General features: G+C 49.7%; 1 protein-coding gene across 1 annotated transcript in view; it reads right to left on the bottom strand.

Annotated features, from left to right (window-relative positions):
- The window catches only part of LOC139414026 (protein diaphanous homolog 3-like), a 618119-nt gene that overhangs the window by 147305 nt on the left and 458314 nt on the right, over positions 1-12500 (bottom strand). The window lies entirely within an intron of this gene.

Here is a 12500-nt window from a genome sequence, read left to right as displayed (position 1 = left end):
CAGCGAGCCTGCAGCAGCCTCTCCATTATAACAGTGAGCCTGCAGCAGCCTCTCCATTATAACAGTGAGCCTGCAGCAGCCTCTCAATTATAACAGTGAGCCTGCAGCAGCCTCTCCATTATAACAGTGAGCCTGCAGCAGCCTCTCCATTATAACAGCCTCTCCATTATAACAGTGAGCCTGCAGCAGCCTCTCCATTATAACAGTGAGCCTGCAGCAGCCACTCCATTATAACAGTGAGCCTGCAGCAGCCTCTCCATTATAACAGCGAGCCTGCAGCAGCCACTCCATTATAACAGCGAGCCTGCAGCAGCCTCTCCATTATAACAGTGAGCCTGCAGCAGCCTCTCCATTTTAACAGCCAGCCTGAAGCAGCCACTCCATTTTAACAGCGAGCCTGCTCTGCTCCGTACGGAGAGATGGATGGAGGCTCTTGACTGATCTGAGGGATAATGGAATGCTTCCAGAGGACACCTCCCTCCACTACGTAATGACCGAGCCCTCTGGTCCTCTTTGACAAACAAAGACCATCTCCTCATGAAGGACTCCCTCCACTACGTAATGACCGAGCCCTCTGGTCCTCTTTGGCAAACAAAAACCATCTCCTCATGAAGGACTCCCTCCATTACGTAATGACCGAGCCCTCTGGTCCTCTTTGACAAACAAAGACCATCTCCTCATGAAGGACTCCCTCCATTACGTAATGACCGAGCCCTCTGGTCCTCTTTGACAAACAAAGACCATCTCCTCATGAAGGACTCCCTCCATTACGTAATGACCGAGCCCTCTGGTCCTCTTTGACAAACAAAGACCATCTCCTCATGAAGGACTCCCTCCATTACGTAATGACCGAGCCCTCTGGTCCTCTTTGACAAACAAAGACCATCTCCTCATGAAGGACTCCCTCCATTACGTAATGACCGAGCCCTCTGGTCCTCTTTGACAAACAAAGACCATCTACTCATGAAGGACTCCCTCCACTACGTAATGACCGAGCCCTCTGGTCCTCTTTGACATACAAAGACCATCTCCTCATGAAGGACTCCCTCCACTACGTAATGACCGAGCCCTCTGGTCCTGTCCACAGCCAGTGTCCTGTCCACAGCCAGTAGGGGCTCTAACTAACCAGCAGTGTCCTGTAGTGTCCTGTCCACAGCTAGCAGGGGCTCTAACTAACCAGCAGTGTCCTGTAGTGTCCTATCTACAGCTAGCAGGGACTCTAACTAACCAGCAGTGTCCTGTAGTGTCCTGTCCACAGCTAGCAGGGGCTCTAACTAACCAGCAGTGTCCTGTCCACAGCTAGTAGGGGCTCTAACTAACCAGCAGTGTCCTGTAGTGTCCTGTCTACAGCTAGCAGGGACTCCAACCAATCAGCAGTGTCCTGTCTACAGCTAGCAGGGACTCCAACTAACCAGCAGTGTCCTGTCCACACCTATCAGGGACTAACCAGCAGTGTCCTGTAGTGTCCTGTCCACAGCTAGCAGGGGCTCTAACTAACCAGCAGTGTCCTGTAGTGTCCTGTCTACAGCTAGCATGGACTCTAACTAATCAGCAGTGTCCTGTAGTGTCCTGTCCACAGCTAGCAGGAGCTCTAACTAACCAGCAGTGTCCTGTAGTGTCCTGTCCACAGCTAGCAGGGACTCTAACTAACCAGCAGTGTCCTGTAGTGTCCTGTCTACAGCTAGCAGGGACTCTAACTAACCAGATGTGTCCGGTCTAAAGCTAGCAGAGGCTCTAACTAACCAGCAGTGTCCTGTCTACAGCTAGCAGGGGCTCTAACTAACCAGATGTGTCCGGTCTAAAGCTAGCAGAGGCTCTAACTAACCAGCAGTGTCCTGTCTACAGCTAGCAGGGGCTCAAACTAACCAGCAGTGTCCTGTCTACAGCTAGCAGGGGCTCTAACTAACCAGCAGTGTCCTGTAGTGTCCTGTCCACAGCTAGCAGGGACTCTAACTAACCAGCAGTGTCCTGTCCACAGCCAGTAGGGGCTCTAACTAACCAGCAGTGTCCTGTAGTGTCCTGTCCACAGACAGTAGGGACTCTAACTAACCAGCAGTGTCCTGTCCACAGCTAGTAGGGGCTCTAACTAACCAGCAGTGTCCTGTAGTGTCCTGTCACCAACTAGTAGGGGCTCTAACTAACCAGCAGTGTCCTGTAGTGTCCTGTCTACAGCTAGCAGGGACTCTAACTAACCAGCAGTGTCCTGTCTACAGCTAGCAGGAGCTCTAACTAACCAGCAGTGTCCGGTCTAAAGCTAGCAGAGGCTCTAACTAACCAGCAGTGTCCTGTATACAGCTAGCAGGGACTCTAACTAACCAGCAGTGTCCTGTCCACAGCCAGTAGGGGCTCTAACTAACCAGCAGTGTCCTGTAGTGTCCTGTCCACAGACAGTAGGGACTCTAACTAACCAGCAGTGTCCTGTCCACAGCTAGTAGGGGCTCTAACTAACCAGTAGTGTCCTGTCCACAGCTAGCAGGAGCTCTAACTAACCAGCAGTGTCCCGTAGTGTCCTGTCCACAGCCAGTAGGGGCTCTAACTAACCAGTAGTGTCCTGTCCACAGCCAGTAGGGGCTCTAACTAACCAGTAGTGTCCTGTAGTGTCCTGTCTACAACTAGTAGGGGCTCTAACTAACCAGTAGTGTCCTGTCCACAGCTAGCAGGAGCTCTAACTAACCAGCAGTGTCCCGTAGTGTCCTGTCCACAGCCAGTAGGGGCTCTAACTAACCAGTAGTGTCCTGTCCACAGCCAGTAGGGGCTCTAACTAACCAGTAGTGTCCTGTAGTGTCCTGTCCACAGCTAGCAGGGACTCTAACTAACCAGCAGTGTCCTGTCCACAGCCAGTAGGGGCTCTAACTAACCAGCAGTGTCCTGTAGTGTCCTGTCCACAGCCAGTAGGGGCTCTAACTAACCAGTAGTGTCCTGTCCACAGCCAGTAGGGGCTCTAACTAACCAGCAGTGTCCTGTCGACAGCTAGTATGGGCTCTAACTATCCAGCAGTGTCCTGTCCACAGCTAGCAGGGGCTCTAACTAACCAGTAGTGTCCTGTAGTGTCCTGTCCACAGCTAGCAGGGGCTCTAACTACCCAGCAGTGTCCTGTAGTGTCCTGTCCACAGCCGGTAGGGGCTCTAACTAACCAGCAGTGTCCTGTAGTGTCCTGTCCACAGCCAGTAGGGGCTCTAACTAACCAGCAGTGTCCTGTAGTGTCCTGTCCACAGCTAGCAGGGGCTCTAACTACCCAGCAGTGTCCTGTAGTGTCCTGTCCACAGCCAGTAGGGGCTCTAACTAACCAGCAGTGTTCTGTAGTGTCCTGTCCACAGCTAGCAGGGGCTCTAACTAACCAGCAGTGTCCTGGTCTCCACTGTATATCGATGCTGAACAGTCTGACAGCGTTAGCCTCAGTGGGGAGCGAGTAAAACAGGGGAATATATGAATGTTAAAGGATTCAGTCATAGCCCTGCTTCCTGTGTCTCCACCCAGCATGCATCTCTGTCCTCACCACGTCACCTCCACTGGACCAGAACACTCAACACCAGTCATAGCCCTGCTTCCTGTGTCTCCACCCAGCATGCATCTCTGTCCTCACCACACCACCTCCACTGGACCAGAACACTCAACACACATCCTGCTGACAGAACAGTCTCAGAACGAGTAGAACAGACATCTCCATTCAGGTCAACGATGCCATAATGGGTGGATCGGCGGACATTTTGAGCGTCCCAATTAGAGGAAAACAGGAAGTAGACAATCAGCCTTCAACAAAAGGCCTTGTTGGGGGGAGAGGAGCCACAGATCAAGACCCAGGCCTTGTGGGGGGAGAGGAGCCACAGGCCTCACTGTGACAGACCCAGGCCTTGTGGGGGGAGAGGAGCCGCAGACCTCACTGTGACAGACACAGGCCTTGTGGGGGGAGAGGAGCCACAGGCCTCACTGTGACAGACACAGGCCTTGTGGGGGGAGAGGAGCCACAGATCAAGACCCAGGCCTTGTGGGGGGAGAGGAGCCATAGATCAAGACCCAGGCCTTGTGGGGGGAGAGGAGCCACAGATCAAGACCCAGGCCTTGTGGGGGGAGAGGAGCCATAGATCAAGACCCAGGCCTTGTGGGGGAGAGGAGCCACAGGCCTCACTGTGACAGACCCAGGCCTTGTGGGGGGAGAGGAGCCGCAGACCTCACTGTGACAGACACAGGCCTTGTGGGGGGAGAGGAGCCACAGGCCTCACTGTGACAGACACAGGCCTTGTGGGGGGAGAGGAGCCACAGATCAAGACCCAGGCCTTGGGGGGGGAGAGGAGCCATAGATCAAGACCCAGGCCTTGTGGGGGGAGAGGAGCCACAGATCAAGACCCAGGCCTTGTGGGGGGAGAGGAGCCATAGATCAAGACCCAGGCCTTGTGGGGGAGAGGAGCCACAGGCCTCACTGTGACAGACCCAGGCCTTGTGGGGGGAGAGGAGCCGCAGACCTCACTGTGACAGACACAGGCCTTGTGGGGGGAGAGGAGCCACAGGCCTCACTGTGACAGACACAGGCCTTGTGGGGGGAGAGGAGCCACAGATCAAGACCCAGGCCTTGTGGGGGGAGAGGAGCCACAGATCATGACCCAGGCCTTGTGGGGGGAGAGGAGCCACAGGCCTCACTGTGACAGACCCAGGCCTTGTGGGGGGAGAGGAGCCACAGGCCTCACTGTGACAGACCCAGGCCTTGTGGGGGTAGAGGAGCCGCAGGCCTCACTGTGACAGACACAGGCCTTGTGGGGGAGAGGAGCCGCAGGCCTCACTGTGACAGACCCAGGCCTTGTGGGGGTAGAGGAGCCGCAGGCCTCACTGTGACAGACACAGGCCTTGTGGGGGGAGAGGAGCCACATGCCTCACTGTGACAGACACATGCCTTGTGGGGGGGTAGGAGCCACAGGCCTCACTGTGACAGACACAGGCCTTGTGGGGGGGAGCCACAGGCCTCACTGTGACAGACACAGGCCTTGTGGGGGGGTAGGAGCCACAGGCCTCACTGTGACAGACACAGGCCTCACTGTGACAGACACAGACCTCACTGTGACAGACAGGCCTCACTGTGACAGACACAGGCCTCACTGTGAAAGACCCAGGCCTGGTGGGGGGGGGGGGGGGGGAGCCACAGGCCTCACTGTGACAGACACAGGCCTCACTGTGACAGACACATGCCTCACTGTGAAAGACCCAGGCCTTGTGGGGGAGAGGAGCCGCAGATCAAGACCCAGGCCTTGTGGGAGGGGGGGGGGGAGCCACAGGCCTCACTGTGACAGACACAGGCTTGTACCATCCTAAAGTCACCTTCAGAAACAAGCTGTTGAACATCACGGGTCACCGCGCGGTGCAGTAGAGGAGCAGTCAAAATGGCCGTTCTCTCAGCCTATTCCCCTATGTAGGGCACTCCATTTGATCAGGCCCCATAGGGCTGTGGTGTAAAATAGTGCACTACAGAGGGAATAGGGTAGTGTTTGGGACACAAAACCTTTTGTTCTGGGAAAAAAAGATGAAGCTCTTTTAGTGTTTTGAGTGCAGATGGCCTGTGAGTCTGGCCTGATCCAGAAAGACGTCTCTCTCTCTCTCTATGGTTGATTTCTTTCCCACTCCTCTCTAACATTCCTGTTAACACAGCATTGGTTGGCAGAGGTGGTTTTAATACAGTCGTTCCAAGCAGTAAGTAATGGCTAATGTCTAGAAGGGCACCAGGTCCCAAACGGCACCCTATTCCCTATATAGCACACTACTTTAAGACCAGGGCTCAATGCCCAACGGGCTCCAGTCTAAAGTAGTGCACTATATAGGCCGGGGAATAGGCTGCTATTTGGGACTCAGACAGACTCTGCCAGCGGAGTGGAGAGTGGGAGAGAGGTTAGAGGGGATACAGATTAAGTGTGTACAGAGTGGTAGAGAGGTTAGAAGGGATACTGGTTAAATGTGTACAGAGTGGTAGAGAGGTTAGAAGGGATACTGGTTAAGTGTGTACAGAGTGGTAGAGAGGTTAGAAGGGATACAGGTTAAGTGTGTACAGCATGGTAGAGAGGTTAGAAGGGATACAGGTTAAGTGTGTACAGCGTGGTAGAGAGGTTAGAAGGGATACAGGTTAAGTGTGTACAGCGTGGTAGAGAGGTTAGAAGGGGTACTGGTTAAGAGGGTAGGAGAGAGGTTAGAAGGGATACTGGTTAAGTGTGTACAGGGTAGTAGAAAGGTTAGAAGGGATACTGGTTAAGTGTGTACAGGGTGGTAGAGAGGTTAGAAGGGATACTGGTTAAGTATGTAGAACGCATAGAAGGGATACTGGTTAAGAGGGCAGGAGAGAGGTTAGAAGGGATACTGGTTAAGTGTGTACAGGGTAGTAGAGAGGTTAGAAGGTATACAGGTTAAGTGTGTACAGGGTAGTAGAGGTTAGAAGGTATACAGGTTAAGTGTGTACAGGGTAGTAGAGAGGTTAGAAGGTATACAGGTTAAGTGTGTACAGGGTAGTAGAGGTTAGAAGGTATACATGTTAAGTGTGTATAGGGTAGTAGAGAGGTTAGATGGGATACAGGTTCCTTTAGTTTGTGTTTGAGGGACAGAGTGTGTGTGTGTGTGTGCGTGTGTTAGAGAGTGACTCAGTGTGTGTGTGTGTGTGTGTGTGTGTGTGTGTGTGTGTGTGTGTTAGAGAGTGACTCAGTGTGTGTGTGTGTGCATGTGTTAGAGAGTGACTCAGTGTGTGTGTGTGTGTGTGTGTGTGTGTGTGTGTGTGTGTGTGTGTGTGTGTGTGTGTATCATCCCATTCCTCAGGGATATCAAGAGCGTCCTGGTTTTGCGTTGTCTTAATTTCAGCGTATCTAAATATATTTCAGGCTTCTCAGCACACGTCACATTTCTCTATAAGCCACAGTGACAAAATGTTGGCTGAAGTTTTATCTCTCTCTCTCTGCTAGTTCTCTTAAATTGAAAAGTTTAAAATCACCTCTTGAGTTCTGGAGTCTGTAGCATAGAAATTAAGATTTGTCTGTCAAGAACAGGGCAGTCCAACCCTCTTCCTGGAGATCTACTGTCCTGTGGGTTTTCAGTCCAACTCTCTTCCTGGAGATCTACTGTCCTGTGGGTTTTCAGTCCAACCCTCTTCCTGGAGATCTACCATCCTGTAGGTTTACAGTTCAACCCTCTTCCTGGAGATCTAATGTCCTGTGGGTTTTCAGTCCAACCCTCTTCCTGGAGATCTACCGTCCTGTAGGTTTACAGTCCAACCCTCTTCCTGGAGATCTACTGTCCTGTAGGTTTTCAGTCCAACCCTCTTCCTGGAGATCTACTGTCCTGTAGGTTTTCAGTCCAACTCTCTTCCTGGAGATCTACTGTCCTGTGGGTTTTCAGTCCAACCCTCTTCCTGGAGATCTACCATCCTGTAGGTTTACAGTTCAACCCTCTTCCTGGAGATCTACTGTCCTGTGGGTTTTCAGTCCAACCCTCTTCCTGGAGATCTACCGTCCTGTAGGTTTTCAGTCCAACCCTCTTCCTGGAGAGCTACTGTCCTGTGGGTTTTCAGTCCAACCCTCTTCCTGGAGATCTACTGTCCTGTGGGTTTTCAGTCCAACCCTCTTCCTGGAGATCTACTGTTCTGTAGGTTTTCAGTCCAACCCTCTTCCTGGAGATCTACTGTCCTGTAGGTTTTCAGTCCAACCCTCTTCCTGGAGATCTACTGTCCTGTAGGTTTTCAGTCCAACCCTCTTCCTGGAGATCTACTGTCCTGTGGGTGTTCAGTCCAACCCTCTTCCTAGAGATCTACTGTCCTGTAGGTTTTCAGTCCAACCCTCTTCCTGGAGATCTACTGTCCTGTAGGTTTTCAGTCCAACCCTCTTCCTGGAGATCTACTGTCCTGTGGGTGTTCAGTCCAACCCTCTTCCTGGAGATCTACTGTCCTGTGGGTTTTCAGTCCAACCCTCTTCCTGGAGATCTACTGTCCTGTGGGTGTTCAGTCCAACCCTCTTCCTAGAGATCTACTGTCCTGTGGGTTTTCAGTCCAACCCTCTTCCTGGAGATCTACTGTCCTGTGGGTGTTCAGTCCAACCCTCTTCCTAGAGATCTACTGTCCTGTGGGTTTTCAGTCCAACCCTCTTCCTGGAGATCTACTGTCCTGTGGGTGTTCAGTCCAACCCTCTTCCTAGAGATCTACTGTCCTGTGGGTTTTCAGTCCAACCCTCTTCCTGGAGATCTACTGTCCTGTGGGTTTTCAGTCCAACCCTCTTCCTGGAGATTTACTGTCCTCCAGGAAGAGGGTTGGGGAGCCCAGGTTTAGAATCAGGACAACCCCCAGGGGGAATTTCACTGTAAACACCGAGCCTGGAGGTCTTACCGTCCTCCAGGAAGAGGGTTGGGGAGCCCAGGTCTAGAATCAGGACGACCCCCAGGGGGTATTTCACTGTAAACACCGAGCCTGTAGGTCTACCGTCCTCCAGGAAGAGGGTTGGGGAGCCCAGGACTAGAATCAGGACTACCCCCAGGGGGTATTTCACTGTAAACACAGAGCCTGGAGGTCTACCGTCCTCCAGGAAGAGGGTTGGGGAGCCCAGGACTAGAATCAGGACGACCCCCCAGGGGGTATTTCACTGTAAACACCGAGCCTGGAGGTCTACCGTCCTCCAGGAAGAGGGTTGGGGAGTCCAGGTCTAGATTCAGGACTACCCCCAGGAGGTATTTCACCGTAAACACCGAGCCTGTCCTGCCTCTTATCTCGTCTACCTGATCATAATTACTACACTCAACTGGTGTCCCGGGTCAAAACCAGTCCCTGATTTGTTTCCTCGTGAATAAACTCCAGAGTTCACTGTCTGGCAATGTGCTTGACACAGTGTGTGTGTGTGTGTGTGTGTGTGTGTGTGTGTGTGTGTGTGTGTGTGTGTGTGTGTGTGAGAGAGAGAGAGAGATAGACCTGGACGATATGGACAAATAGTATTATCGCAATAAATGTAACTATTTTGCTCAATAACAACAAATAAACAATACATGTCTTTGTTTTAAATGGACTTTTACATTACATTAGCAGCCGGACTATAGACACAGTGTCTAGTCAGACAACTGACACGGTAGTCTATTAAAACAGTCAGACAACTGACACGGTAGTCTATTAAAACAGTCAGACAACTGACACGGTAGTCTATTAAAACAGTCAGACAACTGACAGGGTAGTCTATTAAAACAGTCAGACAACTGACAGGGTAGTCTATTAAAACAGTCAGACAACTGACAGGGTAGTCTATTAAAACAGTCAGACAACTGACAGGGGTAGTCTATAATTAAAACAGTCAGACAACTGACAAGGTAGTCTATAATTAAAACAGTCAGACAACTGAGACGGTAGTCTATAATTAAAACAGTCAGACAACTGAGATGGTAGTCTATAATTAAAACAGTCAGACAACTGAGACGGTAGTCTATAATTAAAACAGTCAGACAACTGAGACGGTAGTCTATTAAAACAGTCAGACAACTGACAGGGTAGTCTATAATTAAAACAGTCAGACAACTGACAGGGTAGTCTATAATTAAAACAGTCAGACAACTGAGACGGTAGTCTATTAAAACAGTCAGACAACTGAGACGGTAGTCTATAATTAAAACAGTCAGACAACTGAGACGGTAGTCTATTAAAACAGTCAGACAACTGACAGGTTAGTCTATAATTAAAACAGTCAGACAACTGACAGGGTAGTCTATAATTAAAACAGTCAGACAACTGACAGGGTAGTCTATAATTAAAACAGTCAGACAACTGAGACGGTAGTCTAAAATTAAACAGTCAGACAACTGAGACGGTAGTCTATAATTAAAACAGTCAGACAACTGAGACGGTAGTCTATAATTAAAACAGTCAGACAACTGAGACGGTAGTCTATAATTAAAACAGTCAGACAACTGACACGGTAGTCTATAATTAAAACAGTCAGACAACTGAGACGGTAGTCTATAATTAAAACAGTCAGACAACTGACACGATAGTCTATAATTAAAACAGTCAGACAACTGAGACGGTAGTCTATTAAAACAATCAGACAACTGAGACGGTAGTCTATTAAAACAGTCAGACAACTGAGATGGTAGTCTATAATTAAAACAGTCAGACAACTGAGACGGTAGTCTATTAAAACAGTCAGACAACTGAGACGGTAGTCTATTAAAACAGTCAGACAACTGAGACGGTAGTCTATTAAAACAGTCAGACAACTGAGATGGTAGTCTATAATTAAAACAGTCAGACAACTGAGACGGTAGTCTATAATTAAAACAGTCAGACAACTGAGACGGTAGTCTATTAAAACAGTCAGACAACTGACAGTAGTCTATAATTAAAACAGTCAGACAACTGAGACGGTAGTCTATAATTAAAACAGTCAGACTACTGAGACGGTAGTCTATAATTAAAAGTCAGACAACTGAGATGGTAGTCTATAATTAAAACAGTCAGGCAACTGAGACGGTAGTCTATTAAAACAGTCAGACAACTGAGACGGTAGTCTATAATTAAAACAGTCAGACAACTGAGACGGTAGTCTATAATTAAAACAGTCAGACAACTACAGCTCTCTCTCTCGTCAACTACAACTACAGACCTACAGTCTACTCTGGTTGTAAAGGGGCTGTAAATACATGACATCCTCACAGAGAGCTGTGGCTCTCCTCTCTGTAACCAGGACAACAGTAGTTGTCTTTTTTCCAGCAATGGTCACATGTTTGTGCTTCTCTCCGTCCTCTATGTTTCTCTCCCTCCTCCATGCTTCTCTCCCTCCCCCATGCTTCTCTCCCTCCCCTATGCTTCTCTCCCTCCTCCATGCTTCTCTCCCTCCTCCATGCTTCTCTCCCTCCTCCATGCTTCTCTCCCTCCCCTATGCTTCTCTCCCTCCAGCATGACACAGTGTGGAGAGGGAGGGATTCAGCAGCATCTCTCCCTCCCCCATGCTTCTCTCCCTCTTCCATGCTTCTCTCCCTCCTCCATGCTTCTCTCCCTCCTCCATGCTTCTCTCCCTCCCCCTGCTTCTCTCCCTCCCCTATGCTTCTCTCCCTCCTCCATGCTTCTCTCCCTCCTCCATGCTTCTCTCCCTCCCCCATGTCACAGTGTGGAGAGGGAGGAATTCAGCAGCATCTCTCCCTCCTCAATGCTTCTCTCCCTCTCTATGCTTCTCTCCCTTCTCCATGCTTCTCTCCCTCCTCCATGCTTCTCTCCCTCCTCCATGCCTCTCTCCCTCCCCATGCTTCTCTCCCTCCTCCATGCTTCTCTCCCTCCCTCATGTCACAGTGTGGCGAGACGGAGTCAGCCAGTGAAGAACAAACACCATTGTAAATACAACCCATTTTTATGCTTATTTATTTTCCCTTGTGTACTTTAATCATTTGTACATTGTTACAACACTGTATATATGTATATATGTTTATTGTTTTGAAATTTCTGTATGTGTAATGTTTACTGTTCATTTTTATTGTTTATTTCACTTTTGTATATTATCTACCTCACTTGCTTTGGCAATGTTAACACATGTTTCCCATGTCAATAAAGCCCCTTGAATTGAATTGAGAGCGAGAGCGAGAGAGCGAGCGAGAGAGAGAGCGAGAGAGAGAGAGTAAGAGAGAGAGAGACAGAGAGAGAGAGAGAGAGAGAGAGAGAGAGCGAGAGAGAGAGAGACAGAGAAAGAGACAGAGAGAGAGAGAGATAGACAGAGAGAGAGAGCGAGAGAGAGCGAGAGAGACAGAGAGAGAGAGAGAGGAAGAGAGAGAGAGAGAGGGTAAGAGAGAGAGAGACAGAGAGAGAGTAAGAGAGAGAGAGACAGAGACAGAGACAGAGAGAGAGAGAGAGAGAGACAGAGAGAGAAAGAGAGTGAGAGAGAGTAAGAGAGAGCGAGACAGAGAGAGAGAGAGAGAGAGAGAGAGAGAGAGAGAGAGAGAGAGAGAGAGAGAGAGAGAGAGAGAGAGAGACAGAGAGAGAAAGAGAGTGAGAGAGAGTAAGAGAGAGTGAGAGAGAGTAAGAGAGAGCGAGACAGAGAGAGAGAGAGAGAGAGACAGAGAGAGAGAGAGAGAGAGAGAGAGAGAGAGAGAGAGAGAGAGAGAGAGAGAGAGAGAGAGAGACAGAGAGACCAGACTCCTTGTTAAAGGTCAGTAAATGCAGTGTTTCTACCAACTACTGCCAGACAAATAGGACTGTGGTCACTGGTGCAATGACTGTGGATAAAGAGGTTCTGGGTCATTCTGAGTTCTTGGCTCTTCTGTACAGGCGACGTAACAACAGTTAGCCTACACCGTAATCAGTTAGTCTACACCGTAATCAGTTAGTCTACACCGTAATCAGTTAGTCTACACTGTAATCAGTTAGTCTACACTGTAACATCAGTCAGTCTACACCGTAATCAGTTAGTCTACACCGTAATCAGTTAGTCTACACCGTAATCAGTTAGCCTACACCGTAAACAGTTAGTCTACACCGTAATCAGTTAGCCTACACCGTAATCAGTTAGCCTACACCGTAATCA

The sequence above is a fragment of the Oncorhynchus clarkii genome, chromosome 7 (genome assembly GCF_045791955.1).
Source record: "Oncorhynchus clarkii lewisi isolate Uvic-CL-2024 chromosome 7, UVic_Ocla_1.0, whole genome shotgun sequence".
NCBI lineage: Eukaryota > Metazoa > Chordata > Actinopteri > Salmoniformes > Salmonidae > Oncorhynchus > Oncorhynchus clarkii.
This window is presented reverse-complemented; position numbering and strand designations above follow the sequence as displayed.